General features: G+C 36.6%; 1 pseudogene; it reads left to right on the top strand.

Annotated features, from left to right (window-relative positions):
- The first annotated feature begins 18935 nt into the window (after positions 1-18935).
- Positions 18936-19491, top strand: LOC116888314 (annotated as a pseudogene).
- Positions 19492-19772: the final 281 nt, after the last annotated feature.

The following is a 19772-nucleotide window of genomic DNA, read 5'->3' on the forward strand; positions in this document are numbered from 1 at the left end:
TATTAAATGGAATATATATATATATATACTCAATGAAATATTTGAAAAGAATTCAATTGTACGCTCTATAGTATCAGATAATGTTTATGCATGTATTTTCTGATAAGATCAAATTGATATACTGAAATTTAAATTCAGATTTTAAAATTTGAATGGAAATTGAATATTACATAATTTAAGGACCTGGGAAGTAAGACAGGGAGAGATAGTGTTTCATTCTTGGTCGTCAAGACAGTTAATCTTGATTATCCACTTAACTGTATTGAGAGATAATAGAAGCTCAGGAAAGAACACTTCAGGGGATATTAGCAAGGGCTTTTCTAGGTAAGATTAACTCAGAAAACCGCACCCTAAATCTGAGGATTACACTTCAGTATGCTGAATATGAATAGAATAACTGATGAAAACACTGAAGCTCTCTAGTGCAGAATTCTATCTTATTGCTGCTGGTCAACATAAGGGGAAAATCCTTAGCTATCTGTTGGTGCCACCATGATATGTTGTTAAACTGTAGACACCAAACATGGCGTCCAATGATAATGAACTACAACTTTTTATTCTATTGGCCAAAATAAACTTACCCTCCCTTTATGTTGTCTACTTAACTGTCTCACAGAGAGCAAAAGTTCAACAAATGCAGTGGTGTAATTTAAGTTCCATATAACAAAATTTAATCTAAAATTTCAGTCTTGGATGCTTTTTTATTGGCTGTGAAGAGACACCAAGAGCAACTTTTTATATAAAAGACAAATAAGCAAACAGCCAACAAAAACATTTATTTGGGTGTTTGTTTATAGTTGTAGAGGACTAGTCTGTGGTCATCATGGCAGGAAGCAGATATCTATGGCATGGGAACAGAAGCTGGGAGCTTTCAATCCTGTTCTGCAGGCAGAAGTCTAGACATAAAGAGATATAATGTGAACATCTAGCTCAGTGTCCCTCCCACCGTGCATTCAAAAGCCATGATTGACTGGACCTTTAAACTATAATCCAAAATAAATGCTTCTATCTTTAAGTATTTTTATTGGGTATTTTGTTGCAACCACAAGAGAAGATATTAATTACCCTGTTGTGGAGGTTTGAATGAAAATATCTCCTTATGCTGATTTATTGAAGTACTTGGTCCTTTGTAATTGACTCTGCTTGAAAGAATTGGGGGGATGTATCCTTCTTGAAAAATATATGTCACTACATGTGGGCTTTGAGTGCTTAAAGATTCAAGCTATTTTCAGTTCATGCTCTCTGCGATACACATGTGGTTTGAGGTATGAGATTGCAGCTTGGTTCTGTAGCTGGCATGCTTGCATCTGGCTTCAATGTCTTCTCCTCAGGATGGTGGATGATTCTTGTCCTTTCAAAACCATAAACCAAAATGAAACCAAAACTTAACCAAACCAAAAAGCAAACAAAAAACCAAAAAACTTTTATTTCTATAAATTACCTTGGCCATGAGGTCTTATCACAGCAACAGAAAAACAGCTAGTACATCTATTAACCATGGTTGGATCTACTAATACTAAATGGAATAGTTGACAACTGTGTAGTGAAACTGATCAAGGGACACAGGCTTTTAAATCAACTGATTTTTTGGCTTTTATTTCCCCCCATCTTTATAAAATTGGGTATTTCTTATTTACATTTCAAATGTTCACTTTCCTGGTTTACAGGCCAACATCCCCCTAACCACTCCAGGTCTCCTTCTATATGGGTGTTCCCCTCCCCATCCTCCCCCTATTAATGCACTCTGCCCAATAAAACCGTTCACTGGGAGTTCAGTCTTGGCAAGACCAAGGGCTTCCCCTTTCACTGGTGCCCTTACTAGGCTATTCATTGCCACCATGCACTGGAGCCTAGGGTAAGTCCATGTATAGACTTTGGTTAGTGGCTTAGTACTGGAAGCTCTGTTTGGTTGGCATTGTTGTTCATATGGGGTCTCAAGCCCCTTCAAGCTCATTCAGTCCTTTCTCTGATTCCTTAAATGGGGGTTCCATTCCCATTTCAGTGGTTTGCTGCTGGAATTCGCCAATGTATTTGCCATATTCTGGCTGTTTCTCTCAGGAGAGATCTATATCCGCTTCCTGTCAGCATGTACTTCTTTGCTTCATCCATCTTCTCTAGTTTGATGTCTGTATATGTATGGGTCACATGTGGGACAGGCTCTGAATGGGCATTCCTTAAGCCTCTGTTCTAAACTATGCTTCCCTATTCCCTCCCAAGGGTATTCTTGTTCCCCTTTTACAGAGCGAAGCATTGCACTTTGGTCATCCTTCTTGAGTTTCACGTGTTCTGTGCATCTAGGGTAATTCAAGCATTTGGGCTAATATTCACTTATCAATGAGTGCATACCATGTGTTTCTCTGTGATTGGGTTATCTCACTCAGGATGATATTTTCCAGTTCCATCCATTTGCCTATGAATTTCATAAAGTCATTGTTTATGATAACGGAGTAGGATCCATTGTGTAGATGTACCACATTTTCTGTATCCATTCCTCTTTTGAAGGGCATCTGGGTTCTTTCCAGCTTCTGGCTATTATAAACAAGGCTGCTATGAACATAGTGGAACACGTGTCTTTGTTATATGTTGGGGCATCTTGTGTGTATATGCCCAAGAGAGGTATAGCTGGGTCCTAAGTAGTTCAATGTCCAATTTTCTGAGGAACCTCCAGACTGATTTCCAGAATGGTTGTACCAGTCTGCAATCTCACCAACAATGGAGGAGTGGTCCTCTTTCTCCGCATCCTTGCCAGCATTTGCTGTCACCTGAGTTTTTGAACTTAGCCATTCTCACTGGTGTGAGGTGAAATCTCAGGGTTGTTTTGATTTGCATTTCCCTAATGACTAAAGATGTTGAACATTTCTTTAGGTGTTTCTCAGCCATTCGGCATTCCTCAGCTGTGAATTCTTTGTTTAGCTCTGAACTCCATTTTTTAATATGGTTATTTGTCTCCCTGAGGTCTAACTTCTTGAGTTCTTTGTATATTTTGGATATAAGCCCTCTATCAGTTTAGGATTGGTAAAGATCTTTTCCCAATCTGTTGGTTGTCGTTTTGTCCTAACCACAGTGTCCTTTGCCTTACAGAAGCTTTGCAGTTTTATGAGATCCCATTTGTTGATTCTTGATCTTAGAGCATAAGCCATTGGTGTTTTGTTCAGGAAATTTTCTCCAGTGTCCATGTGTTCGAGATGCTTCCCACCATTTTCTTCTATTAGTTTGACTGTATCTGGTTTGATGTGGAGGTCCTTGAGCCACTTGGACTTAAGCTTTGTACAGGGTGATAAGCATGGATCGATCTGCATTCTTCTACATGCTGACCTCCAGTTAAACCAGCATCATTTGTTGAAAATGCTACCTTTTTTCCATTTGATGGTTTTGGCTCCTTTGTCAAAATTCAAGTGACCATTGGTGTGTGGGTTCATTTCTGGGTCTTCAATTCTATTCCACTGGTCTATGTGCTTGTTTCTATACCAATACCATATAGTTTTTATCACTATTGCTCTGTAATACTGCTTGAGTTCAGGGATAGTGATTCTCCTGGAAGTACTTTTATTGTTGAGGATAGTTTTAGCAGTCCTGGGTTTTTTATTATTCCAGTTGAATTTGTAATTTTTCTGTCTAACTCTCTGAAGAATTGGCTTGGAATTTGGATGGGGATTGCATTGAATCTGTACATCGCTTTTTGATAAAATGGCCATTTTTACTATGTTAATCCTGTCAATCCATGAGCATGGGAGATCTTTCCATCTTCTGAGGTCTTCTTCAATTTCTTTCTTCAGAGGCTTGAAGTTCTTATCAAACAAATATTTTACTTGCTTGGTTAAAGTCACACCGAGTTATTTTATATTGTTCGAGATTATTATGAAGGTGTCATTTCCCTAATTTCTTTCTCGGCTTGTTTCTCTTTTGTTTTGAGGAAGGCTTCTGATATATTTGAGTTAATTTTATTCCCAGCCACTTTGCAAATAGTGATATTTTTATTTCTTCCTTTCCAATCTGTATCCCTTTTATATCCTTTTTTGTCTGATTGCTATGGCTAGGACTTCGAGAACTATATTGAATAAGTAGGGAGGGAGTGGGCAGCCTTGTCTATTCCCTGATTTTAGTAGGATTGTTTCAAGTTTCTCTCCATTTAGTTTAATGTTAGCTACTGGTTTGCTGTATATGGCTTTTAATATGTTTAGGTGTGGTCTTTGAATTCCTGTTCTTTCCAGGACTTTTATCAAGAAGGGGTGTTGTATTTTGTCAAATGCTTTCTCAGCTTCTAATGAAATGATCATGTGGTTTTTATCCTTCAGTTCATTTATATAGTGATTACATTGATGGTTTTCCATATATTAAGCCATCTCTGCATACCTGGGATGAAGCCTACATGATTAAGATGGATGATTGTTTTGATGTGTTCTTGGATTTAGTTTGAAAGAATTTTATTGAGTATTTTTGTGTCCATATTCCTAAGGCAAATTAGTCTGAAGTTCTCCTTATTTGTTGGGTCTTTGTGTGGTTTAGGTATAATACTAATTGGGGCTTCATAGAAGGAATTCGGTAGTGCTCCATCTGGTTCAATTTTGTGGAATTGTATGGACAGTATTGGTATTAGGTCTTCTATGAAAGTCTGACCGAATTCTCCACTAAACCCATCTGGTCCTGGGCTTTTTGGGTTGAGAGACTTTAAATAAGTGCTTCTGTTTCTTTAGGAGTTATGGTACTGTAGATGGCTTTTCTGATCTTGATTTAAATTTGGTACCTGTTATCTGGGTAGAAAACTTTCCCTTTCCTGCAGATTTTCCAGTTTTGTTGAATATAGGGTTTTGTAGTAGTATCTGATGATTTTTTTGAATATCCACTGATTCTGTAGTTATGTCTCCCTTTTCATTTCTGGTTTTGTTAATTTGGACACACTCTCTGTGTCCTCTCGTTAGTCTGGCTAAGGGTTTATCTATTTTGTTGATTTTCTCAAAGAACCAGATTTTGGTTCTGTTGATTCTTTGTATGGCCCTTTTCGTTGCTACCTGGTTGATTTCAGCTCTGAGTTTGATTATTTCCTGCCTTCTACTCCTCCTGGGTGTATTTGCTTCTGTTTTTCTAGAGTTTTTAGGTATGTTGTCAAGCTGCTGACATATGCTCTCTCCTGTTTCTTTCTGCAGGCACTCAGAGCTATGAGTTTTCCTCTTAGCACAGCTTTCACTGTGTCCCATAAATTTGGTATGTTGTACCTTCATTTTCATTAAATTCTAAGAAGTCTTTAATTTCTTTATTTATTTCTTCCTTGACCAGGTTATCATTGAATAGAGCATTGTTTAACTTCCATGTACATGTGGGCATTCTTTTCTTATTGTTATTGAAGACCACCTTTATCCCATGGTGCTCTGATAGGAAGCATGATATTACTTTTCTCCTTCTGTATGTTATGAAGTTTGTTTTATGACCGATTATATGGTCAATTTTGGAAAAAGTACAATGAGGTGGTAAGAAGAAGGTATATCTTTTTGTTTTTGGATAGAATGTTCTATAAATATCTGTTAAGTCCATTTGGGTCATGCCTTCTCTTAGTCTGTCTATGTCTCTATTTAATTTCTCTTTCCATGATCTGTCTACTGATGGGAGTGGGGTTTTGAAATATCCTACTATTATTGTGTGAGGTACAAAGTGTGCTTTGAGCTTTAGTTAGGTTTCTTTTATGTATGTTGGTGCCCTTGTATTTGGAGCATAGATATTTAGGATGGAGCATTCATCTTGGTGGATTTTTCCTTTGATGAGTGTGAAGTGTCCTTCATTATCTTTTTTAATGATATTTGGTTGAAAATAGATTTTATTCAGTATTAGAATGGCTACTACAGGTTACTTCTTCAGACCATTTTCTTGGAAAGTTGTTTTCCAACCTTTTACTCTGAGGTAGTGTCTGTCTTTGTCTCTGAGGTGTGTTTCCTGAAGGGAGCAGAATGCAGGGTCCTCATTGCTTATCTAGTTTGTTAATATGTGTCGTTTTATTGGGGGGATTGAGTCCATTGATGTTGAGAGATATTAAGGAATAGTGATTGTTGTTTCCTGTTATATTCGTATTTGGATATGAGATTATGTTTGTGTGCTTGTCTTCTCTTTGTTTTGTTGGAACACGATTAGTTTTTTTTTTACTTTTTCTAGGGTGTAGCTTGCCTTCTTGTGTTGGGCTTTACCATTTATTATCCTTCGTAGGGCTACACTTGTAGAAAGATATTGGTAAATTTGGTTTTGTCATGGAATATCCTGGTTTCTCCATCTGTGTTAATTCAGAATTTTGCTGGATACAGTAACCTGGGCTGTCATTTGTGTTCTCTTAGGGTCTGTATGACATCTGTCCAGGATCTTCTGGCCTTCATAGTTTCTGGCGAAAAGTCTGGTGTGATTCTGATAGGTCTGCCTTTATATGTTACTTGGCCTTTTTCCCTTACTGCTCTTAATATTCTTTCTTTGTTTTGTGCATTTGGTGTTTTGACTATTATGAGACGGGAGGACTCTCTTTTCTGGTCCAATCTATTTGGAGTTCTGTAGACTTCTTGTATGCATATGGGCATCTCTTTCTTTAGGTTAGGGAAGTTTTCTTCTAAGATTTTGTTGAGGATATTTATTGGTCCTTTGAGCTGGGGACCTATTATCCTTAGGTTTGATCTTCTCACTGAGTCCTGGATTTCCTGTATGTTTTGGGCCAGTAGCTTTTGCTGTTTTACATTATCTTTGACAGTTGGATCGATGATTTCTATGGACTCTTCTGCTCCTGAGATTCTCTTTTCTATCTCTTGTATTCTGTTGGTGATACTTGTATCTACGGCTCCTTGCCTCTTCCTTTCGTTTTCTATATCCAGTGTTGTCTCTCTTTGTGCTTCCTTTTTTGTTTCTATTTCTATTTTCAATTCCTTCACCTGTTTGATTGCATTTTCCTGTAATTCTTTCAGGGATTTTTGTGTTTCCTCTCTAAGGGCTTCTAATGGTTTACTTGGGTTTTCCTCCTTTTCTCTAAGGGAGTTCTTTATGTCTTCCTTAAAGTCCTCTATCATCATGATCAAATGTGATTTTAAATCTATATCTTGATTTTCTGGTGTGTTTGGATATTCAGTGTTTGCTTTGGTGGGAGAATTGGGCTCTGATGATCCCATATAATCTTGGTTTCTGTTGCTTGGATTCGTGCGCTTGCCTCTTGCCATCAGGTTGTCTCTGGTGTTACCTTGTTCTGCTTTTTCTGACAGTGGCTAGACCATCCTATGGGCCTGTGTGTCAGGAGTGCTGTAGACCTGTTTTCCTGTTTTCTTTCAGCCAGTTATGGGAACAGAGTGTTCTGATTTCGGGCGTGTAGTCTTTCCTGTCTACTGGTCTTCAGCTGTTCCTGTGGGCATGTGTCCTGAGTCTACCAGGCAGGTCGCTTGGAGCAGTAAATTTGGTCTTACCTCTGGTCTTGGGCCTGGAGTCGTTCCTCTGGGCTGGATTCCAGCTCTCCGTGAGGGCAGTAATCAGAAGGACTTGACCCTCTCCTTCTCCTGGTCCCTGTGCACAGGGGTGATGGTCCTGTGTTTTCCTCTAGAGTCAAATGTTGGCGAGAGTGTCCTCTGGTTTTCCCAGGCATGTTCCCAGGCTCTCCCTCCCATGGGGATTTGGATGCAGCTGTTTCTGGGTCCTTCAGATCCGGGCAATCTTAGATCCTGGGGATCTTTCTGTTCCCAGGGCCCTACTTTTCCTCCAAGGGATGGAGGCAAAATTAGGCAGTACTAGTGGTCTGTCCTGCTCTGCAGTCTCAGGAGTGCCCACCTGTCTGGGTGATGAGCTCTCTCTCCCATGGCATTTGGGAACAGGGACCTGTGGCCTGGGATCTCCGAGCTTAAATCAACTTTCAAAACTCATAAAATTGTGCTTTGTTGAACTCCTTCTATAATTGGAAGTCACAGACTTCAAGAATTAGGAAGAAACTCAGACATCTACACAGATATTCCTACTGAACTTAGCTGTATTTTAAAACCAGACAACTAAAGAGATTTTCATAATTGTAAATCCAGCCTTTTCCAATAAACTGTACATTGAATCATTCATTTCTTAGGATTGAAACTTTCCTTTGACATGCTAAAATAAAAAATACAGTCATTTTTCCTACCAAAAACTATAAGTTAATAAAAACAAGCATCTCCTACACTTGATAAACTTATGTACAACAACACAACACAAACAAAATTATGCATTCCAAATATGAAGTTCTTACTTTAATTGTCTGTGGCCTTCCAATCACTGACCAAAATGGCATATTTTAATCTTGTCTATTTAAACACAATAATAATTATCTGTGGAGATAAACCTCAAATACCAGTTTTTGTTTCTCTAACTCTGCTTAAGATTTCAGTGTGTGATTAGAATTATTTTGTGCTCCTTCTTTGTTTTTGTTGATCTTATAAAATAAACATCATCTGTTTATATAGTCAGCCACCTCTAGATATGTAGGTTCTTATCATCTTCTGCTCATTTCTAATAATGTTCCAGAAACATCACTTACATACCTACTTGTAGTTCTTTGTGGTATATACCCAGAAATATAATTACTTTAGAAATTATAGTTAAGATGGTAATTCTAAGTTATTGAGACACTATCATGCTTTCTTATCACAGTAGCAGAATCATTTAACATTTAAGGTTTAACTCTGCGGTTTTGGATGTCTTGCCTGATGTTGTCTATTTGTTTATTTTTCAAGTACTAGCTTCCTAATAAAGGTCACGTAAGCATTTCAATTGGTTACATAATTGTCTACAGTATAATTATTAGGAATCTACTACCTAAGATTCACTGGTTTAATAGCTGCCTTTAAAAAGTGTCAGGTATAAGAAAGCTGGTTAAAGAGATAGTCATAGAACAACACAGTAACTGTGATAAGCAAGTAACTGCCCTAGCATATGGTAAATCCACAACATACATGTAAGGTTGACAAGAGCTTCCTGTTCCAACTGAGTATTATATGCAATGTGACCAAATTCATATTTTTATAAAATGAATCTTATCTAGGAAATTAACTAAAGATAGTCCCATAGGCATGTTCTAATCAGCATACATGGTTTTTGAAAGGTCCTGAAGCAGCAGAGGACAGAAAATCATAAGTGTATTAAAAGTTCTCATGTTAAGTTCCAGGTTCAGTGAATGAACCTCTTTAATAACTTAAGGTGTCAAGTGATTGCAAAATGCACCCAGTGTTGATCTGTAGGACCCTCAAGCAGCCTAGCAGGCATACACGTGCAAACAAACAGAAATACATGAAACATATATAACAAATAAATAAAATAAATGAAATAATTTTTAAGGTTAAACAGAAAAAAAAGTCCTCATGATCAGAGACATGACTCTGAAATAATGGTGAGTAATAGAAGCTGACAAGTGAATAGAGCTATGATCTGCAAAAATAAAATATTATGTGCAATTCCCCCTAAACGATATATTGAATATCTAACCATTAATCCTCAGCTATGACGTTGTGTGGAAATAATGTTGTTGTAGTTGTACTTAGTGATGATTAAATACTATAGAGTAGAGTACACCCTTAATATAATGTTGATATCCTTAAAGAAGATAGTCATAAGAGGTCAGAGGCAGTAAGGATGCCCATGTCACAATGGAGTGATACATATATCTGCCTATGATTGTGAAGATCATCAGCCAAATACCAGAGGTAGAAAGAAGCAAGAGTATAACCCTACTGATATCATAAGAAAATAAACTTTTGGTTTTTGTGCTATTCAGTTTGCCATTCTTAGTTGTAGAAGCTTTAGGAAACTAATTTCCAATTTTAAAAATACTGTTTTTGTTCCTTTCTAAAGTAAAGAATTGGCCAATGAGTAACAGATTACAGGGCAGGGAGAAATTAGTGACACTATTTTCAAAAGCCAGATTTTTCTAGGTAATTTTTTAGGTAATTTCTAGGTAATTTTTCCTTTATTACTACAGTTTTGTTTGTCTTACACACACACACACACACACACACACACACACAGATATATACATACATATAATTGATGTTCATGTGGAGGTCAACAAGAGAACTCTCTCTTTCTATGATAAAAGTCTTTTGAGACCAAACTCGGGTCATCAGATTTAACAGCATCATCTTTACATGAACAATCTAAGGGGCTCAAAACACAATTTGAGTTGCACTGAATAGTAAGAAAAAATATTTATAGTAGTCACATGGAATAGTCATAAAGTCAACAAAGTACAAATCAAAGTTAATAATAACACTAATATCCAAAATATAATAATATTTAGAACAATAGTAGTGATAATAGAATAAAAGTGGTTTTGTACTGAATGTTTCCTCCTTTTATACAATTAAAAGCTCTGAATGAAACACACATATGATATGATTACTACTATTTATATTGAATATTATAATGATAATGTGTGCTGAAGAAGATCCAAAGAAAGATCAAGGTTAAGCGTTGGAAATAGGCCTCTAGCTGAAGTAGATATTCAACACCATAACTTTCTGAAATTTGCCCCATGAAGTGGGAACATTCAACAAAGAAAATGTTTACATGAAGAAATAAAATCTTTAGACTTTAGAAGATCAAATAAATAGAAATGGATTGTGGTTTGCACAAAAGCAGCTGAAATTTGAAGCAGGTGTCCTCCTGTGAAAAAGGACACTGGGTCTTTTCTATCAGGGACAAAATTACATCATGTCTACCTCGGTGGATGACCTTGGCCATTTCCTCTGCTTGCAGTCTCCACCGTATTTCAACCACTTCATGAGTGATGTGCAGCTGCATGCTCTCCCCTGTATTCCAGGAACACATCTGGAAAGGAGTACCACTTAGCCCTGCTGCAGAGACAAAGCCATTGTTTCTTTAACAGCCGTCTCTTTGGAAACCATCTCCAGACCCACTTCAAAAGCCAGGCTGTGTTGACCCTGATGTGATGTAGCTGGCTTGCTTATTTCTAATGGCAAAAGAAATATAAATGAACTATGATTATCACCAAAAGGAATATGAGACCTTGAGGTGTCTTTAGTGAGAGATATTTAGACTGAAAGAGGCAGGGACTTATTTCAGAAGGAGTGTGGAGGGGGACATATGCCCCACTGTTTCCCTCTCTGTCTCTGTCTCCATTTCTGTCTTTTTCTGTCTCTCTCTCCTCTACTAACCCTCTTTGTGTGTGTGTGTGTGTGTGTGTGTGTGTGTGTGTCTGTGTGTGTGTGTGCGTGTGTGTGTGTGTTGTGGTTTTATCTGGAAACTCAGGAAAATGGAGCATCATATCAACATGTGTGATAATAAGAATTCAGGTTTTCCATTATACCTGCTGATTTTACAGTATACAGATATTGGTGTTGGGAAGGGCAAAGATACCATTTGTTTTATAAGCTGAATAAAAAACAACCAGAGACATAAAATAAACATTAAGCAATGCCTACAAAACCTAGAGTTAATTAGCCAATTCTGCTGTCTTGAACTAGCTTTTGTAGGACATTTTCAACTGTCTGTGGTCCAAGGTGTTTCAGACAGACATCTGCATATATTAGGACTTTCTCTTAGGTGTTGGTTTCTACTGGTATCCAATAACTGGTAATATTCAACTTTACTATAAGTGTTTCATATTCCAGCCCATTGTCTTAAGCATGAGAAGATAAATGATAGATAAGACAGCAATACATGCATTTTTTGTTTTTGTTTTTATTTTGTTTTGTTTTGTTTTTCTTAGATTTAGATTACCTGCATAGATCACATATGTTATGTCAGTAGAATGGCAGAGAACAAAATAGTTCTTTGGGAAAACACCCAGGAAGCCAGAGACATCTTTAGGGGGGGCATTGAACCAATCAAGCTACCATAAAAGTTATTCCTGTTAATCATAATAATAATCTTTGATTATATTAGAACTGTATGATCAGATTTTATTTAAAATCATATCACTAGGAAGTTAGAGAGCTTGGTGATATGATTTTTTTGGTGTTTCAATTCAGGGATTGATGATTAAGATTTCGTAGAATGAAGGGACAGACTCAGAAAAATGGTGCATTGGACTGTATGCCAAGCATTGTTTACACCAGGTTAAACTGTGTGCCATTCCCACATTCCAACATGCATACAGGGTACCTTGACCTTCTTTTTAATGCTCTTTATATTAGCGTGTATTTGTTTCATGTTTGGTGTCTATCTACAGCAATAATGTTACTTGATGGAGCCACTCAAAATATATGTTGCAGACTTAGATACACAGTCTTTAATGTTCTATTTTACTCTGATATTATAATAAGGAAACATTCACAGTGAACAATCAATAAGAACAGTGGTATGCAAATACAGTTTATAAAATGCATGTGATGGACCACATTTGATTAATGGTGGGGTGACCCTACCTTTAGAAAAACGGTGGCATATGGCATATGTTCATTATATATACTTTGGAATTAGCATGACCATGCTCTACAGTAGATATGAAATTACTATAACTTCAGATAAATCACAAGACCATATGTCAAAAATTAGAGGAATTATAAAAAATGCATACATGGATTTCATACAAATACTTAAAATAGAAAGGAGACTCCGGTTTCTTGTGGCATCACGTAAGGACTAGGGTATACTTAAAAGAAGTGGGACATTGTGGGTTAAAAAAAACAAGATCCTACTTGGAATTTAATTCTCAAGTAAACTAGAATATTTGATCCCATAAAACTATTTTGATGATGATGATGGTGGTGGTGATAATGATGGTAATGATGATGATGATGCCGCCTTTCATGGGTTTTCATTTCTGCAAGGAAAAAGTAAGAACCTGCCAATACTATCTTCATAGATTTATTATAAAAGTTAATTTAATCACAAATCTTAAGTGTTCTGGATCTTCAATGTTCAGTAAATACTGATTATTTCAAAAAATAATTAAATGCCACAATGCTACAGGTTAACATAATGGCACATCAAATTTGGACCTGCTGGTTTCTCAGGGGTAGCTTGAAGCTATTTACATTACAAAGTAAGCTACAGAAGAAAAGAGGTAGGAAAGGTGAAGTAAGCACATTGATAAATAGTTCTAAGTGAAAGCAATTTTAGCTTGAGAACCCTTAGGCTGTGTTCTCTCTTTGGGTGACTGTCAAAACCCAGAGAAGTAGCCTCTTACAACAACAGACATAAAGACAAATTATCCTCTGGATAAGGTAAGACTTTCTTTAACTAAACTTGAAGTCGAGGTTGGTTAGCTTACTGTCAGAATAAATCGCATGAGAGCTTGAAAAATGTGAAGTAAATGGTATGCTACGTTGCACACTTGTGTATATGTATAAGAGTAGGCAAATAAAACCATGCACATGTGTGCATAGCTCAAGTAAAACAGGTTTCTTTTTGGAAAATAAATCATGCCTGTCTTCAGCTTTTAGTATTTATTAAGTCAGTCAGACACTTTTCCAACTCACTTCATTCTCCATTGCCCATTTATCCCATTTGCTAAAACCTCAGGGGAATCTACAGAGAGCACCCACCAGTGGTGCTGATCATGCCTAGGGCTTCACAACTATCTATTAAGAATTTGATGGCATAAGCTCCTTTCAGACCCGTTATGAGCACACTTTTTTCCTTCTGATGACTTCTGGTGGCTACTGGCTTGAACAAACAGCTTAAGTGGAGCATTAGACAATTTGTGAGATTTAAATTTGGAGCAATAAAGAAAATAAAGGAAGCCAAAACATAAACAAAGCAGAAATTCAACTAGTTCTGAGTTTAATGGAATAGGAGTAGTTTCTAGCATGCACTCTAGCAGTTTATCAAACCAATTAGTATTTTTCTATTTGTAAAAAGTATTTGAGTTTTGTGGTGTTTTCTTCACAGGACATAAACTAACCTTAAGAAAGAAACAATAACTCCAAGTCTCTGTTGTTCCCATCCTATAATAGGCATTCATCAAATGAAAAAAAAAAATCCCTAACAAACAAAAAACAGAAACCTGATTCTCCTATCTAGTACCTCTACTATTTATTGTGACTTAAATCTCCATACATAATATCACTCATTTGTGAGACTCACCTTCTATTCTTCAAATTTGAGAGACAAAAAGAAAGCCATTCACCAGAGTGTCTTTGGAAGTCATTGCCTGTTCAAAACTCGAGCCCTATAAAATCTCCATCATATTCAAGGAGTCCTTGATTTCCCTGTTTCAAACTCGGTCCCATGCTCCATACAAGTGCTTGTTAAATTAACCAGATTTAATGAAAATTGATTAGGAACACTAGTAAATAGTTACGTGACTTGAATATTCATACTCAATAGCAGAATGGACACTAGATAATAAACTGAGCTCATTGGAGTAAAAGAAAAGGGCCAGAATCTAAAATCCCAAAAGGAACATGATCAGAGTCCACTATCGTTATTAAGGTTGTTGATTGTAAAGTTCTCAGGAATAATTGCTCACATTAACATTAACAGTTGTTAGTTAACATACTATGGTTTAATAAGAATTGTGACAGACAATGCTACTCTTAAGTTTTGGTTTTGTGGTGGTGATTGTGGAGTCTGCGTGGATGTGTCAAAAACCTACAACATACTAAAATAGTTGATAGAGAAAGATACATACAGATATATAAAAATATTTTTGAAACATCTCATAGAAACTTTATTTGATGTGGAATCATGGATAAAGCAAGTGCTGTGGCCACCACGGTGGGAAGCAGTGAACTGAAAGAGTGATTTAGATCCTGTTCACATAAATGAGAAGAGACAAGCCTGCTAGATGTGCGACAGCCTTTCCCCAAAGTTTAGACAAGCCAAAGATGTTTCTTTTCTCTATGTCACTCTCTGCAGCCTGCAGATGAGTATTTCGTAGAGGAATAATTCAAAATGAAAGAAGCCATGGGTAACACAGCAACAGTCATCAAGCAGTCCTTAAGCCATTTGATCTCACTGAAGCATCCATATGCCTTATCTGTCCTTTTGCAGACAAATTCCACACATTCAATTGGATTTAAATCTTTCTTTCCACTCTCTATTCTTCAGTTCCTAGATCCTGAAAGGATTATCTAGCACTGGGGGAAACACTAGCATAAGCTGTAAAATAAACTTTTTCATAGTGTGCATCAGTTCAGAAGTCAGAGTCTGATTAGCCCACAATCAGAAGTCCACATCCATGAATGCCGAGTGTATGTTAAGGAAATTTTAATCAATTGCCTTCTCTTTTAGAAAAAAATCTGAATTTACTAACATTATGTAATTTATTTGAATTTATATTTTATTTGTTTGCTAAGTCTATCAAGGGAAGAAACTGATGTTGATTCTTAGTTTGTTGGGGAAAGTTTGAATTTCTAGTTCTGTTGTATAAACATTTGGTTCACATCATGAAAATCAAACATGGAATCTGCACTTCTTAAAATGTTTCGAATTATAGAAGAAAACAATGAATAAAATTGCTAGACACATTTTAATGTTATAACATATACTCTGTTTTAATCCATATTCACATGGGCTTCTTACATATTTCAAATGAGCTTTTATGGTTCAGTGAAATCGCTTTCTGTTTGGTTCTAAGACAAGTCGTTAATGCCTTACCATACTCTCAGGAAATCATATTCAGCACCATGGGCAGAGCAGACCTGCTTCTTTCTGAACTACAGCTGTTTCTTGAATTATTTTTTCCTCCACTCAAGCATCCAGACACATGTCTCTCTCTTAATTACAGAAGGAACTGTTACAAGACATCTTGAATTTTAACATCTGGTTTTAAAATGAGAAAAATGCACTAAAAATCAAATGATAAGAAATCTTAAGTACGTCTGAATGTTCAAAAATTAATATTTCTGATATCACATAGACATTTAGTTCTAGACATTCACACTATACAGAGGGGAAAAATAACAAAGGTGTTGTAACTGACCAATGATCTACAAATAGGAGATATTGGAGTAGTAATGCTGACAGTTATCAGTGTGTCAAGATGAAACTAGGTGTTGCCATGTTAAAAATATTGAGGCTCATTGAAGGAAGTTTCATTTATGAGTCTTTGAGGAATATTGTATTTTGAATTTAAAAAAAGGCAATCACAGTGATATTTCAAAAACAATAAGACCAAAGTTCTTACCAGCTCTTCTTTTTGAGAGGAGAAGAGAAAGATAGACAAGTACATTTCTTTATGAAAGTGTCAAACATTTATTAAATACGTACTGCATTTTAAAATCACTGAATGAGTAATAAGTCTCCAGGAGTTGCCAATACAGACTTTATAGGAAATTATAGCTGCTGGAAAATGCAGATGATTATATTGATCAAATGCAAGAAATGTGATATGGAAAGTGTCAGATATTGCATATCTTTTTGTTTGCATTGCCTACATAATAGATAATGCAACTTGCTTCACTGAGTTTTGTAATACCCATCTGTACAAATGAGTAACTTCCTACTGTCGCATTATGTGTGTGTGTGTATGTATGTGTGTGTGTGTGTGTGTGTGTGTGTGTGTGTGTGTGTGTGAATTTGGTAATATGGATTTTGAAAAGGCAATCACACTGTTATTTGAAATGCAATAACAGTAAAAGCAAAGTTTTGACCAGCTCTCCATTTTTGGAGGAGTCAGGAAAGACATAGCAATTTACATTTCTTTATGAATGTGTCAATATGCATATGCATATACATATGCACATATATTATATACACACAATATAATTTATTATATATAAATGTTTTTCCTATAAAATACAATTTTTGCTGTTGAAGAGATGAGTTAGTTAGATTGCCTGAGGATCTCTGTTCAGTTCTCAGCATTTAAATTGTAACTCAAAATCACCATTACCTACAGTTCCGGGCCTTACGTAACTTTCTTCTGACCTCATAGGTCACCAGACACACATGTGGTAAACATACATAATTCAGGCAAACCACTCCTGTACATATACTAACAGGGTGTAGAGGCTGAAGATATTGCTTAACAGCAAAAAGCACGCACTGCTCTTCCAAAGGACCCAAGTATGGTTCCCAGACCTCAATCAACTTGAAGACACTCACCTCTAAGCTAGCTCCAGGTATATCCAATTCCTCTAGCCTCTGAGGGAACTGGTTACAGACACACACACACACACACACACACACACACACACACACACACACACACACACACACCAGAAAGCACACACAATTAAAATTAATAAACTAAATCTTTAAAAATAAAGTACCTTTAAAGGAGAATACTGCTTCTATTAAGAACATTATTGATTCACTTTTAATACATATTTATTGCTTTATTTATGTTAGTAATAATTGAAAAATCAAAAAGAGACAAATATTTAATTGAATAATGAACTATTGTAAACTCTTTAAAAATCAGTTCAGTAATTCAGATTACTTTTGTTTTCAATGAAGTACATACTAATTCTTATTCAATTTATTTTAGTATTAATTTAATTTTATTCTGGATCAATGCATTATATAGCCTAGGCTAGCCACAAGTGTTTAGAATATGCTTCAACTTCTGATCCTTGTCTCCCACTTCCTGAATTCTGATATCATAGATATGCTGTAGCAATTCTAATTTGTGCAGGAATCTGAATCCAGGCCATTCAGCATAAACTCTATTAACTGAACTATGGTCATATCTCCTGATGTATAAAATATAATAGTTCAAAGGAACACTATGCCTTTTTAAGTATATGATAATGACATGATTAGTCTGCCCACTATTAACAATGTCTAATGTTGCATCAGTTTGTTTAAATTTATAAAATCATTACAACTTGTGAGGCATATGTTCTTTCCTTCTGTACACAGGAGACTTATAAACTGAATCTTAGAGGGTTTATAAAATCTGTGCAAAAAGACAAACAGCTACTGATTATCAGGCAATTTAGACTTCTATAGCCAAATATTTTAGATTGTGTGTGTTTGAAACAATAGAGTTCTAGCTGTCAGGGTTGCAGAAGGTGACAAATCCAACCTCAGGGTACTGAAAGACAGTATTTGATGAGATCTGGCTATTTCCAAGATGACACCTTGTTTTCAAGATGACATCTATATACACTGGAGGAAAAGAGATTAAGGGTATGAACTCCCTCCTTCATGCCCTTTTTATAAGGGCACTTGTCCCATTCATGAGGGCAGAGCACTCAGCATAATCACCTCCTAAAGGCCACGCATCCTATTACCATAGCCTTTGTGTTCAAGTTCTAACATGAATCTTAAAAGGATATATACATTCAACCATGGTGGTATTTCTGTGTATCTCTTTTAATCTTTGTTATTAAGGCTATCTGAGTCCTTTTATATTCCTAGTAAGATTAAAATGAACATTCAGAGAATCCTTTTAGATTTTATTTAAAATAAATTCTTTCTTATACATACATCAAGACCACAGTCTCTCTTCTTTGCTTCCCCAACCTCACCCCATCTACGCTTTCTCCAAGATCCACTCAGTGTCTCTTTTATTCAGAAAAGAGCAGGTCTTCAAGAGACAATAAACAAACAAGACAAAACAAGATAGAGTAAGACAGGTAAAACCCTAAAAATCCACCCTGGACCAAGCAATTCAGTGGAGAAAAGGATTCCCAACAGCTGGAAAATGGGTGAGAGACTTTACTGCTTGAAATCCCAGTGGTGTAACATCCAGTAGCGTTAGGCCTGTGCGAAAGTGATGTGCAGCTTGTTGGCTTTGAGCTACTCTCATAGTGTGGTGTCCTGAGGCCGCAGTGGATCCTATCTAAGGCGACAGTGAAGGGCAGATCTACAGTGAGCAAGAATTACTCGTTCTTCTTCCCGAAATGGAAGTGCTCATGGATTGGGAAAATCTGCACAGCATATACCTGTAAGGTCTCTGTTCAAGATCCAGATCTGAATCTAGATCCAGATCCAGGAGAAGATCTAGAAGGCATTATACAAAATCATGATCACAATCTGGCTCTCGTAGACGATGCGGGAGCAGGCCTTACAGCTGAGATTATCACAAACACCACAGCCATAACCATTCTCCCATGTCTACTCGAAGGCATCATGTGGGAACCAGGAAATCCTGACCCCCAACTATTGTCTTGGAGTGTTTGGATTGAGCTTGTACACCACAGAAAGACATCTACGACAACTGCTCTCTAAATATTTTCCCATTGCTGATGTGTTTATTGCGTATGACCAGCAATCTAAATGGTCAAGAGGATTTGCCTTTGTATATTTTGAAAATATAGATGATGCCAAGGAAGCTAAAGAACGTGCCAATGGATTGGAGATTGATGGACATTGAATTAGAGTCGATTTCTCTATAACTAAAAGGCCACATACCCCAACACCAGGAACTTATATGGGAAGACCCACTTGTGGCAGTTCACGATGCTTGGACTATTATGACAGAGGATATGATCAGAGTTATGATGACGGAACTATTATAACATAGGAGGTAGTGAAGGAGGAGGTGGATGGAGAGCAGCTCAAGACAGGAATCTAATTGGCAGAAGGCAGTCAACTTCTCCTTACTACAGTGGTGGAAGATACAGGTCTCCTTCTTGATCATGAGCCTACTCATCTTGTCGCTATTAAAGCATGAAGTCAAAGATTTTCTGAAACCTGCCATAGAGCTGCGATATTGTTTGTAGACGATATTTTCTATTGTCTCCTGTTTAAAAAGTTAACATTGCCTAGTAAAGCTAGATGACTTTTACACCTTTCATGATGACTAATTTTGGTGGAGTTAAAATGCTGTTTTCATTCTGCATTTGTGTAGTTTGGTGCTTTGCTCAAAGTTGAGTGTTTTCAGAAAAGTATGTTTTGCATGTATTTTTTTTACAGTCCAAATTTTGAATGCTGAGAAGTTTCAAATA

Source organism: Rattus rattus, chromosome 1 (genome assembly GCF_011064425.1).
Source record: "Rattus rattus isolate New Zealand chromosome 1, Rrattus_CSIRO_v1, whole genome shotgun sequence".
NCBI lineage: Eukaryota > Metazoa > Chordata > Mammalia > Rodentia > Muridae > Rattus > Rattus rattus.